At 38.5% G+C, this 27,526-nt stretch overlaps 1 protein-coding gene across 7 annotated transcripts in view; it reads left to right on the forward strand.

Annotated features, from left to right (window-relative positions):
* The first annotated feature begins 507 nt into the window (after nt 1–507).
* Wnt2 (Wnt oncogene analog 2) overlaps nt 508–27,526 on the forward strand; it is a 96,668-nt gene continuing 69,649 nt past the window's right edge. For 3 of the 7 annotated variants that reach the window (XM_089739160.1, XM_089739166.1, XM_089739164.1), the window contains exon 1: nt 510–636. The gene's annotated coding sequence lies outside the window, so the exon portion shown is untranslated. The other 4 variants (XM_089739161.1, XM_089739162.1, XM_089739163.1 and 1 more) reach the window with 4 other exon arrangements.

Raw genomic sequence — 27,526 nt, forward strand, 5'->3', positions numbered from 1 at the left:
GATGCCCCAATAGAATTAGTTTCATTTAAATAATCTTTGAATTTCCATTTATACATTTATTTTATTGCTCTTGTAGGCAGACGAGCATACGGCCCACCTGATGGTGAGTGGTTACTGTCGCTCATGGACGTCAGCAATGCCAGGGGCAGAGCCAAGCCGCTGCCTACCGTTTAATAATTTTGTTTCACATATTAATATATAGATAATCTGTGTGCTTAGTGTGAGTTTTTTAACATTCTCGATGGCGTAAAAGTAACTCAAATTTGTATGCAATTTAAGCAGCGCCCTTAGCGGCAAATGCAGGTGAATGTTCCAACTCCATACAATTTTGATTTAACTTTTACGTTATCGAGAAAGTTAAAAAACTCGCACTAAGCACACTGTTCTCTTATTGATTATCTTCGAATCGATATAGCCAACCAAGGGACAAACTAGTCACAGAGTACTATTTCGTTTCTATAATAGGACTTACGTTCTGGATTCTGTAAAATTTCGTGAACGCCAGTCGGCTGACCGCCATCGCGGAGAGCACTCGTGCGTACGCCGGAGATGCACAAATATATCGCGAGAATTTATTATCGTCGCCCGTGATTTTGGAGTTCAATACGCGAATTCGTGTCTAAAAAATACATTCCGGTAAAATAAGGCTTTAATTATGGTTCAAACGTCAATATGATGTTGCGGAAAATCGTAATAAGTGTTAATCATAGTGCCGAGAATGACAAATGAAATCGGACAGTGTTTAAATGTGGTTAATTAAAACAAATAAAATTTTAATTAAAATTAATAATATTAACAAATAATTTGGTATTGCTTGAATGAAATAGTTTCAAAGAAATCCTTTAAAATGTGCTAAATTTTTACGAAGCGGTATTAATTATTTATTATTTTTATTATTTAGATGGGTGGACGAGCTTACGTTTCACCTGGTGTTAAGTGGTTACCGTAGTCCCTAGAGATCGACAACGAAAATGTCACTCACATGAAGACCTGAGCTTAAAGCTTTAGTTCTACATTACAACGGCTGCTCCACACTTCAAACCGAAAAACATTATTGCTTCACGGACAAAATAGGCAGGCTGGTGGTACCTACCCGTGCGGACTCACAACACATTCTACCACTAGTCATTATTGATATATTTTGTGAATTTGTTTTTATTATGAACAGTTTGTATATAGTCTTTGGTGTCACAAAAAAACATGTTTACGTCTTGCAAAAACATCAGTAACTTCATTTATTTTATTCAAAACTTCTGATGTTTTCAAAATTGAATTCTGAAATAATTCGTAATTTTAAAATAATTCATGTTTTTCATTCTACATATTCATTTAATGAAGTAATTAATTCGTTTATTGATTTGAAATATAAATAATATATTTGATCTTCTTATTCGGGTCATTTATTTTCGGTCAAAATATGATAGATAGTTTTGTTTCCCTACCTATTGGCCGGTAGCCTAATGGGTTATTCCATCTACGCGCAAACGGGTAAGTGAGCTCACGGGCTCAACCTAAAAGAATTTGCTAACACTAGCCCTAGCAAGAGCAGTGCTTCGCTGAATCTATCACCGGATCGGAATCGCGATCCACTGAGAAGATCCGGCGAGAAACTCAGTGGGCTGTATCTATGGGTAGGCTATGTGATAGATAGAACAGATCACGCGTTTGTTTTAATTTTCTTGATGGAATTCGTTATGTGTTCTTATGTATTTCTGCAAAGAAGCAATCATGTAGTCCTCTCTGAAGAGCGCCTTCAAATTTCAAGTGAGCCTTCAACTTAGCCCCTCAACTTGAATGAAGTATCCATGAGTACCTTTAACTTAACAACTTACTGGTGGTATGACCTCTTGTGAGACCGCACGGGTGGGTACCACCACCCCACCTATTTCTGCCGTGAAGCAGTAATGCGTTTCGGTTTGAAAGGTGGGGCAGCCGTTGTAGCTATACTGAGACCTTAAAACTGATAACCCTATGGTCGTGGCCGCTGGAAACTACATACCCGATCCTGTAGACCGAATGGTAAACCATCGACGTCGCCCAAAGCACGTCATTCGGAGCCTCCTGATCCATTAACGGTGCTTTTAGGCACCATAAGCACCGGTCACCATCCTCGTCGAACTTTACCGTCGCTTGCGACGAAGGGCTCCACGAGCGAATTAACCCATAGACACAGCCCACTGAGTTTCTCGCCGGATCATCTCAATGGATCGCGTTTCCGATCCGGTGGTAGATTCTGCGAAGCACTGCTCTTGCTAGGGTTAGGGTTAGCAACACTCCGGTTTGAGCCCCGTGAACTCACTTACACATGTTAGGGTGAAGCTGAAATAGCCTCACAAAGCTATCAGCACAGGTAGAAAAATAACTGATATCTCAAGGTGGGTGGCGAATTTACATTGTGGATGTCTATGGGCTCCAGTAACCACTTAACACCAGATGGGCTGTGAGATCGTCCACCCATCTAAGCAAAAAAAAGTCTTACAAAAAAAGAACTACTTTCAAAATCACTTTGCTGTTTGCAGCATGCTCTATTTCCATAATAATACAATATCCCGGGTACGTCCTTATCATATTCAAAAGGACAATAACATGAGGAATGCTTAGAGAATTCATTTCGCATATGGAGTTTGAAAACACACTTGTTCCCAGTCAAGTTATATTGCAGCACAAGATTTGTTATCTATATAACTGAAGTGAACGTGAAGCAAAAACTTTGTATCCCCTTTTACGAAAATTGCGCAGACGGAAGAGTATGATATTTTCCACACTTATAGAGAACATAGAGAAGAAGTGCACAATGCTAATATTTTTTTAAAATAATGCATAAAAGATACATTAAATCAATAAAGAAAACATTACACACACTACATACCATGCATTTGACGCACACACGCATGCATACTATTTATTGTCAAACTTTTGTTCTTCACGTCTGTTGTCAAATTGAGAATAGATTAAATATTGTTTGTCTTTGTTAATAATTTTTATAGTGTAGTCTTGGCGAAATTTGTGATTATAGAAGTATAAAATGCAATAATAATAGTGTACAAACTTACAATTCTAATTAATTATAGTCGAATTTCGACTACTGCGGGACCGCTAGTCTATGCAAATATGTGCGACGCTTCTATGGAAATACAAAACGAATTTATTAACATAATTATTTTTATTAACAACTAGCTGACCCGGCAGACTTCGTAGTGCCTGCCTCAATCGTTAAATAAAATACCTAAACTTTTGTATAAAATAAACTTAAAACAAACAAAAGGAATCCGTCCGACGGGGGACACATCAAAAGAAAAACAAAATTGTTATTATTAATCAATTCCGAGCATTTTCATATTTATCTACCTTTTAAACCTTCTCTGGACTTCCACAAATAAGTCAAGACCAAAATTAGCCAAATCGGTCCAGCCGTTCTCAAGTTTTAGCGAGACTAACGAACGGCAATTCATTTATATACTTATATATATAGATAGATACCGGATCTCTTGTATACTTTAACATTGCACTAAGTTGCAGTCTACAAATAAATATGTAGATTAGTAATACAAATAAAAACGAATCTAAAATAAATGCGTTGAATTTTATAAAATTTAATCGAATAAAACATAGATAAATGACATTTTAAAAGCTTATTTAACGCGTTTCTTTTATATAATAATAAATTAGTTCATAATAAATACAAATAAGTTAAATTTCAGTGGCGAGACTAAAGCTAGCTCGCGTCTTGGTTCGTTCTATATAATACAGATCGCCAAAATATCACCTATATACAATTGAAAGAGAAAAAATAAAGTTAAAATTAAAATATAATTGATAGACTTATCTCTGGAAGTAAACTGTTCTTGTCAATAGATGAAATAGAAAATTGGCGCAATCGAAGGACATAAAAAATACTTACGTAATTACCAGATCATTAATATGTATAAATAAACTAGCTGACCCGGCAGACTTCGTAGTGCCTAAATCGATAAACAAAAGACCTAAACTTTTGTATAAAATAAACTTAAAACAAACAAAAGGAATCCGTCCGACGGGGGATATATCAAAGGAAAAACAACATTTAATTGTTATTTAATTCTGGGCGTTTATTTATCTACCTTTTAAACCTTCTCTGGACTTGCACAAATAATTCAACACTAAAATTAGCCAAATCGGTCCAGCTGTTCTTGAGTTTTAGCAAAACTAATGAACAGCAATTAATTTTTATATATTATATAGATACAAATATAATAGCCATTATAAATATACACCTATGGAAAATAAAGTTTATACAAAATAATACTTATCGTATTAGGAGCAAGATGGACTATAGAGCGTTTTATGTTCGCGCAAGGGTCTTGATCACTGGTCTACCATCGCCATTCTTGAATCAATCACGTACTCCAGTCTGACGGACTACGAAGTCGATATTTATGGAAATTAATAGAAATATTAGGAGGGAATTCGGACAAGAACTATGCGGGAAAGAGAAGATAATTGAGTACTGCTATCTATTATTGATGAGTTAAATGAATGTAAGAAATGTATCCAGATGGAGCTTTCCACCAGATTTAAGCGATTACTGAAGCCCATAGACGTCTACAACGTAAATGCTGCCACCCACCTTTGGGGTATGAGTTCTAAATTCTCAGTATAGTTACAACGGCTGCCCCACCCTTCGAACCGAAACGCATTACTGTTTTACTGCTGAAATAGGCAGAGTGGTGGTACCTACCCGTGCGGACGCACAATACGTCCTACCAACATATCTACTACTACCACCATGTCTGATGTCATATTATAGGATGTTCTCCTCTGGGCCTCTTTTAATGGTGTAGCCATGTGCTTCTCAAAGTTTCCACTGTCACAATTATCATTATGATATTAAATATCAGTTATTATTCAGTTATTAAATTTTTATAGTATCCATATAAATATATATATATTTATTTATTTTTTTTCCTACCTAAGCTGATAGCCTTGAGAGGCTATGTCAGCGTAACCCTAACTTTAGTAGGTGAGCTCACGGGGCTCAACCTGACGATGTTGCTAACACGAACCCTAGCAAGAGCCGTGCTTCGCAGAATCTACCACCGGATCGGAAACGCGACCCACTGAGAAGATCCGGCGAGAAACTCAGTGGGCTGTGTCTGAGAGTTAATTTACTCGTCGAGCCCTTCGTCGCAAGCGACGGGTTCGACGAGAACGGTGACCGGTGCTTGAAGTACCTAAAAGCACCGTTAGTTCATCGGGAGGATCCGAGATGACGTGTTTTGGGCGACGTCGACTGCTTTCCATTCTGTCCGCAGGATCGGGAATGTAGTTACCGGCGGCCACGATGAGAGGGTTCTCGTGTCGTGCCGCTTTATCGAAGTGGCGCATGGACGCCGACTGTAGATACTTACTGATGGACTCTAAGTCCAGGTCGTCATGGAGGTCGACGTTCCTGACGAACCACGGGGCTCCGACGGCTATCCTGCAAAAACGGGATTGAATGATTTGGAAGGATTTTAAGTGTATGCGGGCCGCGTGAGCGAACACTACACTTGCATAGGTCATGACGGGGCGTATGCAAGTTTTGTAGAGTGTCACCTTATTTCTAAGGGACATTTTACTTCGCCTACATATCATCGGGTAGAGACGTCCTAGAATGAAGGCGGCACGGTCGCGTACCGTCTTAATGTGGGGGCGGAATGTCATCCTACTGTCGAGGGTGACGCCTAAGTATTTGACCTTCGGGGCCCACGGTATGGGCTGGTCGAACATCGTGATCGGGCGAACGGCGGGGGCGGGGGTATTGACGCGCCTAGTCGGGAGGGGGATGCTCAGCGTGGTGTTCGGAGGGCGACCCCTTTTGAAGAGCACCGCTGTGCTTTTCGTGGGGTTGATGTCGATGCGCCACTTCCGGAACCACTGTCCCATGGTGGTAACTGCGGTCTGAAGTCGTCGATGAAGCAACGCCTTCTTCCTACACGAGTAGTAGATGGCGGTGTCATCGGCGAAGAGCGCCAGATGGGTCTCCGGAGACCGGGGTATATCATGGATATACAAACTAAATAGTAACGGGGAGAGGGCGGAGCCTTGCGGGACTCCGGCTGTGACGTGACGGGGTCGGGAACGCGTTCCCTCGACTCGATATCGGAACGAACGGTTCGACAAGTAGTCTCGTATGATGAGCACGAGTCTGTCTGGCACTCCCATGTTATACAGTTTGTATATCAAACCGTTGTGCCAGACTTTGTCGAACGCCTTCGCTATATCGAAGAAGAGGGCTCCTGTCGGAATGGGTATTTATATTAATGTTTATCACTCGATTTATTGGGCATTAAAATTCGTTATTTAAATAAGCCGTAAATTATGTATTTAAAGTTCATAAGTTCATTATTATGTTAGTAAATTCGTATAGAATTAACTAATATAGATGTTACGGCTCTGCATTCTGATTCTAAATAAGAAACGAGTAACAACTAAGAAAGAGGTCCGCTAGAAAAGATACATCAAACTTATGGGCGAATTCTCTATATGCTAATCTACTTTCTTTTGTTATTAGTCTAACAAAGCTCTCCAAGAGCTTAACTCTTCCAAGAGCCCCCTTTAATTACTTGCCTACAAAAGCAAAAATATAACCTATCTGATGATGAGTGGACTATGAACACTGACAACGCATGCAAACATATAATAACAATATTCCAGAAATCGCCACTTCAAACCCGCTAAAAGCGAAACATCCAGAAGTATTCTATCTCTTTCTATAGCAAGCTAAATCATGTCGATGTAAATGGTAGTCTCTTTTTGGCGTCGCTTATTAGCTTCGAATCGTAATTAAGCAAAATAAGTTTTCGGTTATGAGAAAAGAAAATTTAATTTTCACATACGATTCAATGCTCTGAATTCACGGTGTCATCATCATCATCATTATCCTGCCCTTCTTCCAGTCACCTGGGGTCGGCGCAACATGTTTTCTCCTTCCATACTCTTCTATCATATACCATTTCTTCGCTCACTCCCCTCTTACCCATATCGTCTTTCACACAATCTATTCATTTCTTCTTAGGTCTACCTCTTCCTCTATGTCCTTCCACATTCATAGTTAACACTCTCCTACCAACCTCATTTTCCTCTGAATTCACGGTGTATGTACATGATATGTGTGAATACAGTACAGCGTGTATTTATACGCTTAAGGCTTTTTACTGGTGGTAGGATGTCTTGTGAGTCCGCACGGGTAGGTACCACCACCCCGCCTATTTCTGCCGTGAAGCTGTAATGCGTTTCGGTTTGAAGGGTGGGGAAGCCGTTGTAACTATACTTGAGATCTTAGAACTTTATCTTCTTTTTTTTATTGCTTATATGGGTGGACGAGCTCACAGCCCACCTGGTGTTAAGTGGTTACTGAAGCCCATAGACATCTACGACGTAAATGCGCCACCCACCTTGAGATATAAGTTCCAAGGTCTTAAGTATCGTTACAACGGCTACCCCACCCTTCAAACCGAAACGCATTACTGATTCACGGCTGAAATAGGTTGGGTGGTGGTACCTACCCATGCGGACTCACAATACGTCCTACCACCATATCTACTACTACCACCATATCTGATGTTATGGGATGTTTTGCTCTGGGCCTCTTTCAAGAGTGTAGTCATATGCTTCTCAAAGTTTCCACTATCACAATTATCATTATGATATTCAAGAAAACGAAAAAACAAAATTCAGTTATTAAATTTTTATAGTATCCATATTTATATTAATGTTTATCACTCGATTTATTGGGCATTAAAATTCGTTATTTAAATGAGCCGTAAATTATGTATTTAAAGATCATAAGTCCATTATTACGTTAGTAAATTCGTATAGAATTAACTAATATAGATGTTACGGGTCTGCATTCTGATTCTAAATAAGAAACGAGTAACAACTAAGAAAGAGGTCCGATGTAGAAGATATATCAAACTTATGGGCGAATTCTCTATATGCTAATCTACTTTCTTTTGTTATTAGTCTAACAAAGCTCTCCAAGAGCTTTAACTCTTCCAAGAGCCCCCTTTAATTACTTGCCTACAAAAGCAAAAATATAACCTATCTGATGATGAGTGGACTATGAACACTGACAACGCATGCAAACATATAATAACAATATTCCAGAAATCGCCACTTCAAACCCGCTAAAAGCGAAACATCCAGAAGTATTCTATCTCTTTCTATAGCAAGCTAAATCATGTCGATGTAAATGGTAGTCTCTTTTTGGCGTCGCTTATTAGCTTCGAATCGTAATCAAGCAAAATAAGTTTTCGGTTATGAGAAAAGAAAATTTAATTTTCACATACGATTCAATGCTCTGAATTCACGGTGTCATCATCATCATCATTATCCTGCCCTTCTTCCAGCCACCTGGGGTCGGCGCAACATGTTTTCTCCTTCCATACTCTTCTATCATATACCATTTCTTCGCTCACTCCCCTCTTACCCATATCGTCTTTCACACAATCTATTCATTTCTTCTTAGATCTACCTCTTCCTCTATATTCTTCCACATTCATAGTTAACACTCTCCTACCAACCTCATTTTCCTCTGAATTCACGGTGTATGTACATGATATGTGTGAATACAGTACAGCGTGTATTTATACGCATAAGGCTTTTTACTGGTGGTAGGATGTCTTGTGAGTCCGCACGGGTAGATAAAACCGCACTGCCTATTTCAGCCGTGAAGCAGTAATGCGTTTCGGTTTGAAGGGCGGGGCAGCCGTTGTAACTATACTGAGACTTTAGAACTTTTATCTGAAGGTGGATGGCGGCATTTACGTTATGCATTTCTATCTCCGGTAGCCCCTTAGTACAAAAAAAATAGTAAAAAAAAAGCAGTAGTGTCATGCGGGAATAGAAAAATTGGCCCCGGTCTCCGGGATTCGAACATAGGACTGGCGCTGGCGTACTGCTCGATACGGATGCACTGGCCGTCTTAACCTTTAGGCCACGACGACTTCACTCCGTTAACCATTTAGCACAGCCTCATTATTACGTCTGCGCTATTGAAATACCACAAGCGATATAAGTTTTATTTTTATTAAACGCTAACAAATAAAAATGCGTATAAAATTATCGATAAACATATTATTTTTTATTAAGCGAGTATTTTTATTTTAAAATAATAATAAAGTATGTACACAAGCGTAGCTTTTATGTAAATTGTGTTAATACTAATTTTAAATATGACACGTTTAGTTTGGGCTGTCTGCAAACAGAATTTTATTGTTAACGACTAAAATAAAATTGGAAATTTCAATGAAACGTTTTAAATGTCATTGAATTGTAAATAATAATAAAAAAATAATTACGAGGCTTGGAAAGTGTACCGCCTGAACAATGTCTAACAGTACGGTAGGCAGCGACTTGGTTCTGCCCCTGGCATTGCTTAAGTCCATGGGCGACGGTAACCACTCACCATCAGGGAGGCCGTATCCTCGTCTACCTACTAAGGCAATACAAAGAATAAAAACAGTAGTAGTAGTAGTTATTATTATTGCACCCTAAAATTCTCATTCTCCATTTGAGAAAATGTCCAGGATCTGGTCTGGTCATATGACAATACAAATACTTTTTTTTTTTTTATTATTGCTTAAATAGGTGGACGAGCTTACAGCTGGTTTTAAGTGGTTACTGGAGCCCATAGACATCTACGACGCAAATGCGCCCTTGAGATATAAGTTCTAAGGTCTCAAGTGTAGTTACAACGGCTGCCCTACCCTTCAAACCGAAACGCATTACTGCTTCACGGCAGAAATAGGCAGGGCGGTAGTATCAACCCGTGCGGACTCACAAGACGTCCTACTACCAGTAAATTGGAATCATGCTCTTTTTCCTAGTGCTATGGCACATTTTAATTGTTTACTTAAAAAAATATAATTCTTGCAATATCTACAGACACGCTCTTATTTTTTAATACACATATTTACATTTAAAGATTTACCAAATTTACAAAATTTAATTAACATGTAAAGAATATTGAATCGATGGTTGGATTATCTAGTGTACCATCGAGGAATATTTTGTCATCATAGAAACTAATTTGTTTATCTTATCCGTTATTGGACCGGATACCTCGTGCGCTACGCAAAATTTGTCACTTATCACTATCGTTTGCCATTAAACACTAAAATTTTTTTTTTTTAAATCCGTGAAGTGCCAACCCTGTACCAGTAATATAAAATGCAAAAATACGCGAAACAATAAGAATCTAGGTTTTATTGTGAAAGGATTTTAGCACGATGAACTTTAGTGAGAGAAAAAAAAAATTGCGATTCATTCGACCTCCAAAAACGGTTAAGCGAAATCAGAAGATAAGTTCATACGAAGTCAGAGTGATATTACTGGAGGACTATTGGCGATGTTTAGATGAAAGATTAGACGACTGTCTAGAACCGTACAGAGATATAAAAAAAAATTGTGATAGGGTTGTCACACCATTTTTTTTTATTGTATTATATATTTTTTTTGGTTACAAAAATTGCAGTCCCTTCTTTATGTGACGGCTATGTTACTTACTGCTTTATCATATCGCCTATGGGTCTGATGGTTTTATAAATCACAGGGTTGTCACACCAAAATTTTTCTATTGTATAAGTTTTTCTGGTTACAAAAATTGAAGTCCCTTGTCTATGTAACGGTGGTGTTACTGCTTTATCATATCGCCTCATGGGTCTAGTGGTATAAAAATTATAGGGTTGTCACACCAAACTTTTAGATGTATAATTTTTTCTGGCTACAAGAACTGAAGTCCTTGTCTATGTGACAGCTGCGTTACTGCTTTATCATATCGCTTCACGGGTCTGGTGGTTGGTGATTATGTACAACAGTCATACATTTCGCTTTTAAATGTGGCACTTAGCACAATGCAGTTGCAACTTTAAATTGTCACGCTTGTAAGCATTCAGTGTGCTTAGTGCGAGTTTTTAACGTTCTCGATAGCGTAAAAGTTAACTCAAATTTGTATGCATTTGGAACAGCGCCCCTAGCGACAATCGTAGGCAAACAAATCTGAGTTAACTTTTACGCTATCGAGAACGTTAAAAAACTCGCACTAAGCACACGGGTGTCTATGAGCACCTAATACTACATGGACTATCAGCACAATAACCCGTTAATCTAATCGAATTAGATAAACACAGAAAACTATCATTTTTCAATATGTTGTTATTTTAACAGCATCTCAGTCCGCAAACAAAACGAGTCGAATTAAACGCTAACAGCGTGCCCCGTTATCTGCAAGATGTTGCCTAAAAAAAAAACTGTTTTTATTCTAATCGGCTTACGGTTCATTTCGCTTGACCGGTTCCGGTGATCGATTCGATGATTTATCCGACTGGTTATTGGCAGTGATGGACGCATAAAAATTTATATTACGCCATGCAAAATTTTTAAGGACGCGCGAGCGTTCGAACTTGAAAAGGTCATATGTGCGCAAAAATCAAAAAGTTAAGCTTCCGACTCGGTGGCAATAGTTAGAAGCGCCGACCCACAGACACAGCCCACTGAGTTTCTCGCCGCTGTGCCACTTTGAGAAGGCGGCACGACATCAGAACCCTCTTGTCGTGGCCTCTGAAAATTACATACCCGATCCTGTAGACCGAATGGTAAACCGTCGACGTCACCCAAAAAACGTCATTACGGATCCTCCTGATCCATTAACGGTGCTTTTAGGCACCACAAGCACCGGTCCTTGTCGAACCCGTCGCTTGCGACGAAGGGCTCGACGAGCGAATTAACCCATAGACCACAGCCCACAGAGTTTCTCGCCGGATCTTCTCAGTGGGTCGCGTTTCCGATCCGATGGTAGATTCTGCGAAGCACTGCTCTTGCTAGGGACAGTGTTAGCAACACTCCCGGTTTGAGCGCCGTGACATAGCTTAGGTTAGGATAGCTCTCAAGGCTATCAGCTTAGGTAGGAAACAAAAAAGTTGCGCCGTGGGTTATGAGTTCGATTCCCTCCCGAACATTCGTGTGATGAACAGATTTGCTTGCTCTTTTTGTGTTTATCATCAACACATCTATATATTGGCCATAATCCAAAAAATCTTAATTTCGGGCCGAATGACCGTGCGTGATTTGTTCCCAGTTATTTATTATTATTATTATTTAGTAAGTTAAGACGAATTACTCCAAATATGCATACTTTTTATAATAACAGTGAACGAAGTCATGGAACGCCTAGCTTCAACTGGTGATATGAGATGTGGGATTTGAATTCGAAGGGTGTTGAGTGTCTATATAGTCTAATACAGTCCTGAGGCCTCTATACAGGAAGGTAAATCTTCTACCCTATATCTTTGTAACTATTTAATTGAGATTTGTCTCAAGGTACGTAGTATACAATCACAAAAAGTTTTTTTTTCACTAACATATTTATGCATCATTTATTCATATTTTCTTATATCTAAAACGGGATTATATTAAAAACGGGAAGATATATCTTCTACTCTACCCGATATCTTTGTTACTATTTAATTGTGATTTGTCTCAAACGGCGTAGTATACAATCACAAAAAGGATTTTTTCACTAACATATTTATGCATCATTTATTAATATTTTCTTATATCTAAAAACAATCTTTCGAATAAACTAGGTTCTCTATCCGAGAAAGATTCCATTTTTCCTTCCTTAACGATAATTTAATATAAGTATCACATGTTAAAAAAACAAAATGAGACTACTAAAAGCTGTCCTTGAATTACAGTACCGTATCACAATATTCGTAGCCCGTTAGGGAATTCTTGAATTAACATAACTAATTGAGTGGAATCCGACGGAATAATTCGTTTCCCTTGAGAGAATTAAAAGCGTTGATTTACAAAATGTCAAAACGAGTCTGCGTGGTAATCGGACTCGGATATTAATAGTTATTTATTTGACAATAATATTTTAAACGAGGCTCGAAGCTGTAAGCCCACTACCAAAACCAAAATTTAGAATCCTTCGTCGCTTACTAGTGATAGGACCTCTTATGAGTCCGCAAGGGTAGGTACCACCACCCTGCCTATTTCTACCCCTAGGCCTTTTTCCCTCTATTTTACCGGTCACCACAAGGCGTTTCAAACTGCTGGTATCCCTATTTTGTTTTTATTTTTTTTATTGCTTAGATGAGTGGACGAGCTCACAGCCCACCTGGTATTAAGTGGTTACTGGAGCTCATAGACATCTACGACGTAAATGCGCCACCCACCTTGAGATATAAGTTCTAAGGTCTCAAGTATAGTTACAACGGCTGCCCCACCCTTCAAACCGAAATGCATTACTGCTTCACGGCAGAAATAGGCGGGGTGGTGGTACCTACCCGTGCGGACTCACAAGAGTTCCTACCACCAGTAATTACGCAAATTATAATTTTGCGGGTTTGATTTTTATACACGATGTTATTCCTTCACCGTGGAAGTCAATCGTGAACACTTGTTAAGTACGTATTTCATTAGAAAAATTGGTACCCCCCTGCGGGATTCGAACACCGGTGCATCGCTCGATACGAATGCACCGGACGTCTTATCCTTTAGGCCACGACGACTAAAACGACGACTTTAGGCCCTACGTGCAACATGACCAAAATACCGCAATATTCTTTGTATATAACTAAAAAATATAGTCCATTGTGACTGTATGGCGAAGACAATGAATTAAATCGTGTAATAAAAATCAAAACCCGCAAAATTATAATTTGCGTAATTATTAGTAGTAGGACCTCTTGTGAGCCCGCGCGGGTAGATTTTGCGAAGCACTGCACTTGCTAGGGCCAGTGTTAGCAATACTTTCGGTTTGAGCCCCGTGATATAACCTAGGTTACGCTGACATAGCCTCTCAAGGATATCAGCTTAGGTAGGATATGCCTGCCTATATCTGCCGTGAAGCAGTAATGCGTTTCGGTTTGAAGGGTGGAGCAGCCGTTGTAACTATACTGAGACCTTAGAACTCACATCTCAAAGGTAGGCGGCAACATTTACGTTGTAGATGTCTATGGGTTCCGGTAACCACTTAACACCAGGTGGGCTGTGAGCTCGTCCACCCATCTAAGAAAAATAAAATAAAATAAATCGTATAAATACTAGAGCAAGTACTACAGTGGAGATTTTAAATTGTGTTACACACAGCTAAAGCGCGGGACCTATCTTTATTTCGACTTATCATTCTATATAACTAAAAAATATAGTCCTGTCTGCCTTTAAGGCGAAGAAAATGAATTAAATCGTGTAATAAAAATCAAAACCCGCAAAATTATAATTTGCGTAATCATTAGTGGTAGGACCTCTTGTGAGTCCGCGCGGGTAGATACCACCACTCCGCCTATTTCTGCCGTGAAGCAGTAATGCGTTTCGGTTTGAAGGGCGGGGCAGCCGTTGTAACTATACTGAGACCTTAGAGCTCATATCTCAAGGTGGGTGGCGCATTTCCATCGTAGATGCCTATGGGCTCCGGTAACTACTTAACAGCAAGTGGGCTGTGAGCTCGTCCACCCATCTAAGCACCTCGAGTCTGGCCCTGATCGAAACCGTAATTACGTAATTAACTAAAATGCTAACACGCCCACACGTATGCACAAATAAAAATCCATCAAAATCAATTCTGACGTATCATGAAAACCAATCATTGAAAATATGAGCCGTAAAATTAATTAAAACTTATTTATATTTTAATTAAAATCATATTATATGTATACACGTGCGTACATTTATGGAATCGGTTATGTTTTATCCGGGACGTATCCGTTTATTTAATAGCCAATTAGACATATAAGAGACGTGTGGGAGATGTGAGTTACTTTGACATATACCTACTTTTTTTTTTTTGTTGACCCAGACAGACGGACGTGGTCGTATTTCGCTTCGTGTTTTTCGAAGTTTTAGACGAAGTTTCCCTTACTGTACAGTATGCTTAGTGCGAGTTTTTTAAGGTTCTCGATAGCGTAAAAGTTAACTCAAATTTGCACAGCAGTGCCCCTAGCGGCAAACGTAGGAAAACGTTTCAGCTTCATACGAATGAGTTAACTTTTACGCTATCGAGATCGTTAAAAAACTCGCACTAAAAATTCGCACTGAGCCCATAGTACGGCTTAGGTTAAGTGTTACTTTAGACAATGGACATCACACCAAACGCCACGAACTTGCATTGGCATTTGCAATTGTATCATTTAAGACTTAGATAACGAAGACTGGTTGCTATATTATAAAATCTATTGACGCGCGATGTAATAAAAAAAGAACAATTAAAAAAAAACTTTAACACAAAAAAAGGTAATTAGTTATTATTGCGTTCAAATTTACAATCCAGCACATTTCTGTCGCGAAGCGGTCAATTAATCAATAGGGTTGTACAGCCAATGTACTTGCCACTTTGACCTCCTATCTCAAAGGCATATTGTGATGCCCACGGACTCCATAGTACTTTACACGCTTAACCCTAATAGTCAAAACGTATATTTATAGATTTAAGAGTTTTTGGAATTCATTAATAGAAAGGTTTTTTTTTAATGCTTAGATGGGTGGATGAGCTCACAGCCCACCCACCTTGAGATATCAGTTCCAAGGTCTCAAGTATAGTTACAACGGCTGCCCCACCCTTCAAACCGAAACGCTTTACTGCTTCACGGCAGAAATAGGCTGGATGGTGGTACCTACCCGTGCGGACTCACAAGAGGTCCTACCACCAGTAGAAATAGGTATTGTGAAAACTGTCATCTTGAAGCGATTAGCAAAGTCGACTACAAGATGCCATTACTACGTGACCACTTAATTTGATTATCGAAATTTAAAATTAGAATATTAACAATTTTATCAGAAAAATCAAAAAAAATCATATTATTACCATAAATTACGATTAGACTTCATTACATACGCTAATCTGCTGCAATCAATTTATTTACATCTTTATACGGGCGATTATTGTTAGAAGTCACCATAAAACATGATTATAACAACTATGGTTTATTCATAATATTAGATTATTAAATTAAATGATTGCAATCTGATTAATTAGGATTGTATCGAAATTCACGGTTCCCAGTTAATCTTACTGTTTGTTGATGTAATTCTGTGATCATAATCCTCGAGTGTTGTAACTTTACGAACTAATTAATTTATTAATATCATCAATATATGAAGTCTCCGTATTGATTTGCTTAAATTACTAGTGGATTTTGTTACGTTTTTGTTACGCTTTGCCGAGCTCGACGGGTATGGCTACCAGAGTCCCTAAGCTACTCCTAGTGTTAGAGCTGAAGGCGTCTAATGCAAGAGTTATTGGATCTGATGGATCCGTAAAGTCTTGAAGTTCCGAATGTCGTTGTTCTGAACTTGTGTATATGTAAGCTTATCTTGAAAATGTCGTAAGTAAGATTCAGACATCTGTAAAATATCGTGTGTGTTCTACTATTTTTTTTTTTCCTACTTAAGCTTAGCTTAAGCCTTGAGGGGCTATATCAGTGCAACCCCACCGTGTAGGTAAGCACTCGGGGCTCATATTAGGAGATATTGCTAACACTGGCCCTAGCAAGAGCAGTGCTTCGCAGAATCTACCACCGGATCGGAAACGCGACCCACTGAGAAGATCCGGCGAGAAACTCAGTGGGCTGTGTCTATGGGTTAGTTTACTCGTCGAACCCGCCGCTCGGGTTCGGCAAGGACGCAGACCGGTGCTTGTGGTACCTAAAAGCACCGTTAATTGATCAGGAGGATCCGTAATGCCGTGTTTAGGGCGTTCTATGATGGCTACCCGCCGCCTTATGATATATTTTTATTCACGACTTACACATGTGTCGTCTTAAAGTTATTTGGTTTTTGTTTACTGTCTTTGATATTCTACATGGATGTACTGTACTGTTAGTTTCCAAGATAAAGGAATAAATAAATATTGGACATATAACATAACACCCTGTATACATTTCATAATTTTATACAGGGTGTCCATATATTCGCATCGCAAACGCGACATAACACATTTGAGTCATTCGGGAGAGATGTCATTAGCTAGCTTATAGGTTCTTGGGTATGATACGAACTGGTGTAACTAGTAGCAGTGAACCTGTTACATTTGTTATACCCCTCCTGGCTGTGCTTTTGCTCGCCCACCTGTCCTGGTGAAACTGGAGAGACCAGAGCCACCAGTAATACTTCAATACCTAAAAAAATCAAATAATTGTAATTCTTCCTATATTCAATCTTATAAGTTAGATTAGTTCTCGCTATCGTAATTGTAAGGAACTTTGTATACACACTCAGCACAGTTACTGGTGGTAGGTAAAGCAGTAATGGGTTTCGGTTTGAAGGGTGGGGCAGCCGTTGTAACTATACTGAGAACCTTAGAACTCTTATCTCAAGGTGGGTGGCTGCATTTACGTTGTAGATGTCTATGGACTCTGGTAACCACTTAACGCCAGGTGGTCCATGAGCTCTTCCACCCATCTAAGCAATAAAAAAAGTGCGACGTCATAGCCGGCGGCATTTTTAGGTTCTCGAGAGACCAAATCTCAGCGCGAACTGGACCCTTTGTTCGTGAAATTTAACGCAATCCTTCCCACCCGCAACAGGTATGATTAAATCAAAACGTCATGTGTAAGTTGTTTTACAATCTGTAACAACATTTCCTTTAAATCATTACACGGAGTTGTACATCGTTTAGTTAAGGCAGAGTTTCGAAGCGGAATATTGCGATTGCGACGGAACTTGGTTATTTGTACTTCGGGAATGACGACGAAGCGAAGATCTTAAGGTCAAATACTTATCTTGTGTATTATGATGGCTACCCGGCACAGTACTAGAATTATCGATGATCACCAAACATGTTCCCGTTCATAGCCATTCAGATAATAAAACAAAATGAATATCCGATGAAATCCTGATTATTTATAATTAGAAGCTTAATGTTTATGATGAAAAAAAAATTGCTTAGAGGAGTGGACAAGCTTAAGGCCCACCTGGTTTTAAGTGGTTACCGGAGCCCACAGAAATCTAAAACTTAATGCCGCCACCCACCCTGAGATAAGAGTTCTAAGGTCTCAGTATAATTACAAATTTTGCACACGTTCAAAAGTCGATGACCATATAATAATATTATTAAAATAAATTCACCAATATAAATAAAATAAAAAACTGTATGTTCGGCTGGCTAATATAACATTTTCTTTTTTATTTAACACTAGCCGTACTCGCCCGTTGCGCTGGGCATTTAAAATTAACATTATTATTTATTGTCATTATTATTAGGGAGTCCAACACTCATATAAATATTAGCCTATCCATTAAGTACATGTATTTTCTACATGGATACCAAGTTTCAAGTAAATCACATGCACGGTTCAGTAATTATAACGGAACATCCGTAAAAACCACTGTAGATTTTTATAAGTATATTAGTATAGATTACTTTAATTGATATTGTAATTCTTCTATTACTACTGGTTCACTAGCGAATAATCGCTGTTTTATTTAAAAAAAATCTAAAAACATCCGCTGAATTTTGCTTTACCAGCACCAGGCTTTTGGTGAAACAGATAAACATCAGACTTACGAGAAAATATTTGTAGCCACCGATAAGAGTCGAAAGCACATAGTACAAAGATATTTTAATTGAGCAACGATAATTGTTATTACTCCAGCCTGCGTACAAAAAGTCACATCTGTAGAGTACATTATATATTACTATATATATACGTCTATAACTTCAACGTTTAGGGATGAACAATTAAGACTTCCCGTAATCACGCTTCATCAACAGTTAGAGTCTGCGAGAGGAGCACGATCGTGATTCTTTAAGAGCTTGATTGTGTTATTTCCAAACTTCAAAAACCTTAAAAAAGTGCGTCTCGGGTCACCCGATAGAAGTGACTTAAACTAATCTAAGTTGAAAAATGTAATATTGAAATTGTTACACTTGAGAAAAGCTTAGGTTATTATATAAATTTTATATATAGGTATATTAATATGATAATGTAAGGAAAATCGTATAATAACATAAATTAAAGAAAAGTTATATAAATAGTTAGGAGTTACCGTCCTCAGTACCACTCCGGTTGCGTGAGAGAAAGAGAAGCCAGACGAACTAACGCCGTAACGCGTTACGTAACGACGCGGTTTACCCTCTCATAAGAAGTTATCACTTCCAAAAATAAATCGCAACAATGGAATATTCAATTCGATTATATGTCGTAATCGATACAATCGGAACGACACCTTAAGCACGGGAGGCTCGACGACTTTTACGAACTGCCGCCGGTTCCTTGTATTGACGTTTTTTTGTCGCCATATACCGAGCAGATATGAGACGAAGCCAATTAAGAAATACCCGTACGTTCGAGACGATTTCACAACGGACTCTCTGTGAGTTCTGACGGCACGAAGAATCCAATGGGGCGTGTGAACGCTTCAATGTTTTGTCCCGGTCAAATCGGTTTTACTGCGACCGGTATGTCACGTGTGAACAGTGCGCTTAGTGCGAGTCTCTTAACGTTCGCGATAGCGTAAAAGTTAATTTGTTGGGATTTTGTATGCAGTTGGAGCAACACCCCTGCGGCAAACGCACGTAAATCGATCCAATTCCATACAAATAGGAGCCAACTTTTACGCTATCGAGATCGTTAAAAAACTCGCACTAAGCACGCTGATCACGTGCGGGTCTCGCATTTATGCTTCGTTGATGGGCATTCTCCGTCCACTAAACGTTGATCTGGTGATTGGTTGTGGGGTGTGTGTGGGTTGTGTTAGCAATTTGATTATCTTGTCGATGCTCCGTCAGTTTGAGTGTCACCTTTAACGCCTGCATCTAGCGACGTACGCTCCTCAATAGATATCTTCTTTAGATATCTACTTTCTTCTCAGGAAAATTACTTGAGACCTTAGAACTTATATCTCAAGGTGGGCGGCGCATTTACGTTGTAGATGTCGATGGGCTCCAGTAACCACTTAACGCCAGGTGGCCCATGAGCTCTTCCACCACATATCGAAGGCGTCTATGCGGTTAGGCAGCTTAAACTCCTATTAATTAATACACTTTTATTAGCTTCAGACGTAATAATATGTATGTTTGTAACGGAATCTTTGAACATGATCTTGACCCCCTCCAAAACGTCGGATTATCTCGAAATTTGGTATACTTATTAAGGACCGATGACAATTTAATATTAAAAAAATATATTGAACAAAAATATTGAAAAAAAATGGAAATTGAACTAAAAAATTGAAAATAAATTTTAATAAATTTGAATTAAAAATAGTGTAAGAAAAAATGATGTTATTGTAAAAAAAAAAAGCGTGGGGTGCATGGTATCAGTAGTCATAAATATTTTATGAACAGATATGAGTAGAAGGGTTATTTTGATAATATCCTGATAAGGAAAGATTTGTTTGTTTGTTTGTTTCGAATAGGCTCCGAAACTACTGGACCGATTTGAAAAATTCTTTTTCCATTAGAAGCCGACATTGTCCCTGATGAACATAGGCTACTTTTTTTTTTTTTTTTTTTTTGTTTCATGTGTGTTTTAATGTTTCCGAAGCGAAGCGAGGGCGGGTCGCTAGTTTACAATAAAATAATTTTTCTTACACTATTTTTAATTCAAAGTTCGGTTTTCGTCCCGCAGTACAGGGAAGAAAGTGTAATTTTTTCTTCCTAGGTACAAGTGCGCATGCGCGTTAGTGTCTACGGCTGCTCTCACGCACCTAAAATTTTCCGCCATTGTTGTGCTCGGATAATTTGCAATATTGTGCTTAGTGTATAAGTGAACTAATATAGTGAAATAATATGAACTAATATACATAAATATAGAAGAAACACCTACAAACAAAAGGCAGTAAAATTTAATAGTGAAGTATTAAACAAAGATGAGCTCATCAGACAGTTCTCATTCAATTAGTAGTAGTTTGTTTAAAAATTAAAAAACAGTTAAATTGTTTTTTGTATGAGTGCGGGGGGGCTCCGCCCCCCTACCCCCAGCAAGAGCTTCGCCCCTGGACCCCGACTCGGTACTCCACGAACTCTCGGCCTAGTGGGAGAAAAAATAGTATGTGCACCCAGGGAGAAAAGTTGGACATTTCCTCCTGCGTGTAAAATAAAACAAGCGGGAGGAAATGTCCAACTTTTTTCCCCATTCCAAATTTACTATTCCAAATTTACTATTCTATTTTTTTGTTGGATTTTCTATAAAAGCGTATTTTGTTAGTTTTTTAAACTATTATTTATTTTAAAAATAACAGACCGTCGGTTCAACTATCCTTTCGGGCTTTCTGGATACATCCACCTCATGAGTCCATGGTACGCGACGGTAAACATTACGCACGCTCACTTGTTTCCATAACAAAGTCGGGGTTCGGCCCGTTTCACCAAACATTAGTTCGCAGTAAACACATTAAATTGACATATCCGTTAGACGGTAAAACCTTCGTCTACAGGAAGAGGTCCTGTGTGGTGAATATCGGGGAAGCGGCCTAGTGTTGTGAGTAATAATATGAGTAGTAAGAATACTATATAAGAATAGGTATGAGGTCAACGAACTACATTTAGGTAAATAAAAAAAAATATTTAATTAGCCAAACGTGCCTAGTAGGGTAGGTGATGGTGCTGCTGACAACCACCAGGCGAGTAACTCCATAGAGTGGTGGTAGGACTAGTAGGTGGATTCTTTACTGGTGATAGGACCTTTTTACTGGTGGTAGGACCTCTTGTGAGTCCGCACGGGTAGGTACAACCACCCTGCCTAATTCTGCCGTGAAGCAATAATGCGTTTCTCAATGCGATATGCATTCTTTTGTAATTTCTTAGATAAAAAATGACATCTTCTTCTTATCTTCATTCTTATCTAAGAAATGACAAAAGAATGCGTAACTCTACCTATTCCCGCCATCCCATCTTGGTGAACAGGCCCAGCTTGATGTTAAGTGACCGCTGGAGGTAACATAAGCCGTGAACTGATACCGATGAGCCCATTTAAAAATGAAGCTGGTTCTCAATTTGATTATTTTTTTATGCGCATTACCTCAAAACCTTTTTCTGGATAAACCGATTTTGATGATTTTTATCTGGTAGCGTCATGCTCCTCGTGAAAACGCGTTTGAATTCTACCATGCTCTGTACCAGGGGTTTTTGAATTGCCCTTAATAATACATATTTAATTGACTTGAACATTATCTTGAAGTCGATTTAAGTTTTTGCTAAAATTTGTGTTAAAATAAGTTCTATAATCTTACTTTCGCCTAAATCTTGAAACTTTCTCGGCTAAAGTTCACAAACAGTAAATTCAGTGATTCTAAAGAGAAAAAAGGAAGAAATACGATTAACAATCAAAAGAGGGAAAGTTACTTTTATTTTTATTTTTATTGCTTAGATGGGTGGACGAGCTCACAGCCCACCTGGTGGTAAGTGGTTACTGGAGCCCATAGACATCCACAACGTAAATGCGCCACCCACCTTGAGATACAAGTTCTAAGGTCTCAAGTATAGTTACAACGGCTGCCCCACCCTTCAAGCCGCATTACTGCTTCACGGCAGAAATAGGCAGGGCGGTGGTACCTACCCGCGCGGACTCACAAGAGGTCCTACCACCAGTAAAAAAAAGTGTGTGTGTCCGCTCCGACGCACGACTGGAGTTTACTCCTCAAGAACGATTATAAAATAAATAAATAGATAAGGGAATACGGGTATAAATGAATGCATTTTTGATGATACTTAGATTATGCACGGTAGATTTTTATTCTATTAATTATACAACAAATTTTTTGACATACATAAGGAAGCCATGAAAAATAATGAGAGAAACGCGCGATCAGTACGAGGCTTTGTGGCGGACTGCCGGCGCAGCAGCCCGGCGTCACCTGCGATAACGCGGCCGCGCGTTGGCTCCTGATTGGCGCGCGCACGCATCACGCAATCAGGAGCCAATCAGGCGCATAACGCATTTCGTGTTACATGCTAGTACGATTTTGATTGGCGCGCGCACGCATCACGCAATCAGGAGCCAATCAGGCGCATAACGCATTTCGTGTGACATGCTAGTACGATTTTGATTGGCGCGCGCACGCATCACGCAATCAGGAGCGAATCAGGCGCATAACGCATTTCGTGTGACATGCTAGTACGATTTTGGTCCCCATAATTTTCATACCCCGGGCCTATATATGTAAATCGATTCTAAAGGAGTAAACTCCAAAAACTATATTAGCTTTGAATATTTATTTTTATGTATTAAATTACTCTGACACAAGCTCCTTTCGTGTTTTAAATAACCGCTACATTCTTTAAGCTGTTACTAATAAAGAATTCGTCTCGAACAACAATAACAGTATCAAATATCTCAATTCGTTTTGCCATCAATCACATAATACGAATGCAATTAGTAATATACTGACGGACTGTACAAAATTGATAGTACGATCAAATTGTTTTTTTTTTATATAACAAGACCTTATACCGAAATCGGCGAAGTCCCGGCTTGGTACAAGTTACGAGCTCAAAACTAGATTGCTTTTTACGGATAAGGCAAATATGTCCTTGGTTACTGGTGGTAGGACTTCTTGTGAGTCCGCACGGGTAGGTACCACCGCCCCGCCTATTTCTGCCGTGAAGCAGTAATGCGTTTCGGTTTGAAGGGTGGGGCAGCCGTTGTGACTATACTGAGACTTTAGAACTTGTATCTCAAGGTGGGTGGCGCGTCTACGTTGTAGATGTCTATGGGCTCCAGTAACCACTTAACACCAGGTGGGCTGTGAGCTCGTCCACACATCTAAGCAATAAAAAAAAATGTCCTCGCGGTGGCTTTACGGCTGAAGACAACGCAGCGTGAAATTACCTACCCGATCCTGTAGATCGAATGGTAAACAGTCGAAGTCGCCCTAAACACGTCATTACGGATCCTCCCGATCCATTAACGGTGCTTTTAGGTACCACAAGCACCAGTCACCGTCATCGTCGAACCCGCCAAGGCTATGGATGGCTAGGATGGGTAGGGGAAAAATTGAAATTACGCAGCACGAATCAAGAATCTGGTTGCTTTGAAGCGAAACTCAAGAAACAAGTAACCCCGGGTCTTTTTTTCTGACCATGTACACGTATCTCCATTGGTCAATAACTCGACATTAAGCAGCGCCTTTCGACGTTCTTACATTAACGCGTACATTTTTGGACTTGTCTCCCGGTGAGAAAATGACTCCACAAAGCGCCTTGTCGTCCAGGGCAAAGCACAAGGCACTAGACCACTACAGATAGCATAATTACATAAGTACAGATAACAACTAATGATATTTTTTTATGTATATATTTATGTATATGTATTTATTTAAGTACGAGTATTTGTATTTATAAATATTACGTATGTTATTAATTATATACATATGCTTAACTACCTAATATAACCACCATACTTACCTTACCTACAATACTAACCATACCTACCACTATAACACTACACCTACCAAGGTTCATCTCTGCACTCCCCTAAGGTAGACTAATCAGAGAATGCCTATGACATTAAGTCCGCCTTTATACTGTCAAGTATATAAAGTTATAAATAAAATAAAATAAAAAATAGCACAACCGTGATTTCAAAACGAGAACTGACATAAGTGAGCGCTATGTTAATGTTTAAATTTGAAGCTTACTAACCCTCAGACACAGCCCACTGAGTTTCTCGCCGGATCTTCTCAGTGGATCGCGTTTCCGATCCGGTGGTAGATTCTGCGAAGCACGGCTCTTGCTAGGGTTCGTGTTAGCAACGTGATGAAGTTTGAGCCCCGTGAGCTCACCTACTAGTTAAGTCGACGCTGATATAGCCTCTCAATGCTATCAAATAGGTAAAAAAAAAGAAGCTTACTTTTAATTGAAATAGAAAACGCTCGAGCTTGTAACTTAAGCCGAGCCCGAACTAGACTAGACCGGCCGATTACCCGTAACAACATAATTATATTTCGGTTGAATTTAATTCGAAAATTGCTTTGAGACCATTCATTAGAGCGACGTGTGGTTTCCTTGTGATTGACATTTACATCTTATTAAATGTCTAGACGATAATAGTGTTTGATTTGTTACAAAACTTATTTCAAAATTACACCAGTTAAAAAAATAAAGTTAAAAAACCTATTTTGTGTTCATAACGCAAGTAGGTATTTGATTATCGCTTATGCATATTGTCTGAAGAATTCGATACCATTATAGAGCTTAATAGAGCAAGAGCAAGACAATAGACAGAATCACTAAGAAAGAGTTTCTGAAATCGCGTAAGCTCTATTTCTAAATATAATATTAAACATGTTAAAACTACACTTTTAACCCAAACATTTTATTAAAAGAAAAAACAGAGAGCGAACAATTTTGCTTAATCCACTAACTTCAAATCTGATTGATTTTTCTTAATTTTTATTCATCCTCCTTTTACGGTTATTACTAAAAAAGAGTTGTTAAGTCCATATTACTAGTTGAATGAATGTAACCAGATTTGAAGATTTTTACATTAAACATGCCTATATTATATTTAGAAATAGAGCTTACGCGATGTTAGAAACTCTTTCTTAGTGACTCTGTCTATTTGATATTTTAAAAAAATATCCGTAATTTTTTAATTATTTTCATGAACGGTTCGGTTACCATTAATATTTATCGTCACTGGCTCGATGTGTAAGAAATAAGCCAATTAATTAGTGGTTTTAATAATTTCTAATATTTGGGATCACAACAGTAGAACTACAATAATGAATCAGTTTTATATAATCCGCCACGATCTTAATTCTACTTATCAATACTAAGAATAAAGTACACATCACTAGTCTGTGTTAGTCTGAGCTATGTTAGCTTCAGTAAGGAAATTCTCGATTATATTAGCTTACCAAATTCTAGTGCAGACGATCTAAATATGAACGCGGTATTTATTCGATTGCTGCTTTTATTTGGAGCAATCAATAATAATTGTATACAGGGTGTGTATTTGTTTTAAGATTACGAATTATATTTTTATTTTAAAATAGTTCAACTAAATTATACCGCCGAAAGGCTATGCTTTGCAATTAAACTTTTTACTGACGCTCCGAACAATAACAATAGAATCTTAATAGTGTACAAACTTATAATTTCAATTAATTATAGTCGAATTTCGACTACTGGGTGACCACTAGTTAAAATAATTCTCTGTAAGCATACAGCGTGTTCCTAAACGAAAATCTGGATCTCAGCGAAGTCTAGCGCGTCTAAAATTAGGTTCGAACCGCACGATTTTGTCAAATAAATAGGACGGGGTATTTCCTGAAACTACATGTTACATTTACGAGTCGTGGCGAGTTCGCGTGTACTAATGACAAGCCAATAAACTAACGAAGTAATGTTTAGGATAATAATAATTCTTTTCATACTTTCATCTAATATATAAAATTCTCGTGTCACAATGTTCGTTCCCATACTCCTCCGAAACCGCTTGACCGATTCTCATGAATTTTTTTACGCATATCCAGTAAGCCTGAGAATCGGCTACTATCTATTTTTCATACCCCTAAATGATTAGGGTTGTCCACCCCTAGCATTTTTTTTTTATTTGGACTTTTTTTTTTTGTTATAATGAGGTATTATGTGGTTGAATGAGGTTTTGTTATTTTTATTATATATTCCCTCATCGTTCACAGCGCTACATACCTCTTTCACACCACATCCTTACACACTTACAATAAGTTAGTTTTTTTTTCTACACTAGAAATTCCCTAGAAATCTTATATATGGCAAAACAATGTTTGCCGGGTCAGCTAGTATCTATATATTAATACGTGAAGCAAAAATTTTGTACCGCTTTTTACGAAAATTGCGCGGACGGAGGAGTATGAAATTTCCCACACTTATAGAGAACATAGAGAAGAAGTGCAGGATGCTAATATTTTTTTTTTTATTATGCATAAAAAAAACGTTATATCAATAAAGAAAACATTACACACACTAGCATGCATTTGACACAACACATACGTATAAATATACTCTTTGCGTATTGTCAATTGTGAAACTTTTGTTATTGTTTAAAGTCTGTGGTCAATTTGAGAATAGATTAATATTGTTTGTCTTTATTAATATTTGTCTATAGTGTAGGTTTGGCGAAATATGTATTATACAGAATATAATATTAATATCTGTATTATTATAGAAGTATAATAGTGTTTGACAATAGAACCATAATAATGTTTAAACTTTTAATTTCAATTAACTATAGTCGAATTTCGACTACTGCCGGGATCTCTAGTATGGATTAAAACACTTAAATCGATAAGCATTATTTAATATGAACACGAAATTGACCGAACACTATTAGGAAAAGACAAGAAGGTAGTTAAATAAAACTATTGCTTAGATGGACGGATGAGCTCCCGGCCCGCCTGATGTTAAATGTTCACCGAAGCCCATAGCCATTAACAACGTAAATTCTGCTACCCACATTGAGACATGAGTTCCATAGAACTCTGTGACATAGGGTAGGCAGCGGCTTGGCTCTGCTCCTGGCATTGCTGAAGTCCATGGGCGACGGTAACCACTCATCATCAGGTAGACCGTATGCTC

Source organism: Bombyx mandarina, chromosome 28 (genome assembly GCF_030267445.1).
Source record: "Bombyx mandarina strain Sakado chromosome 28, ASM3026744v2".
NCBI lineage: Eukaryota > Metazoa > Arthropoda > Insecta > Lepidoptera > Bombycidae > Bombyx > Bombyx mandarina.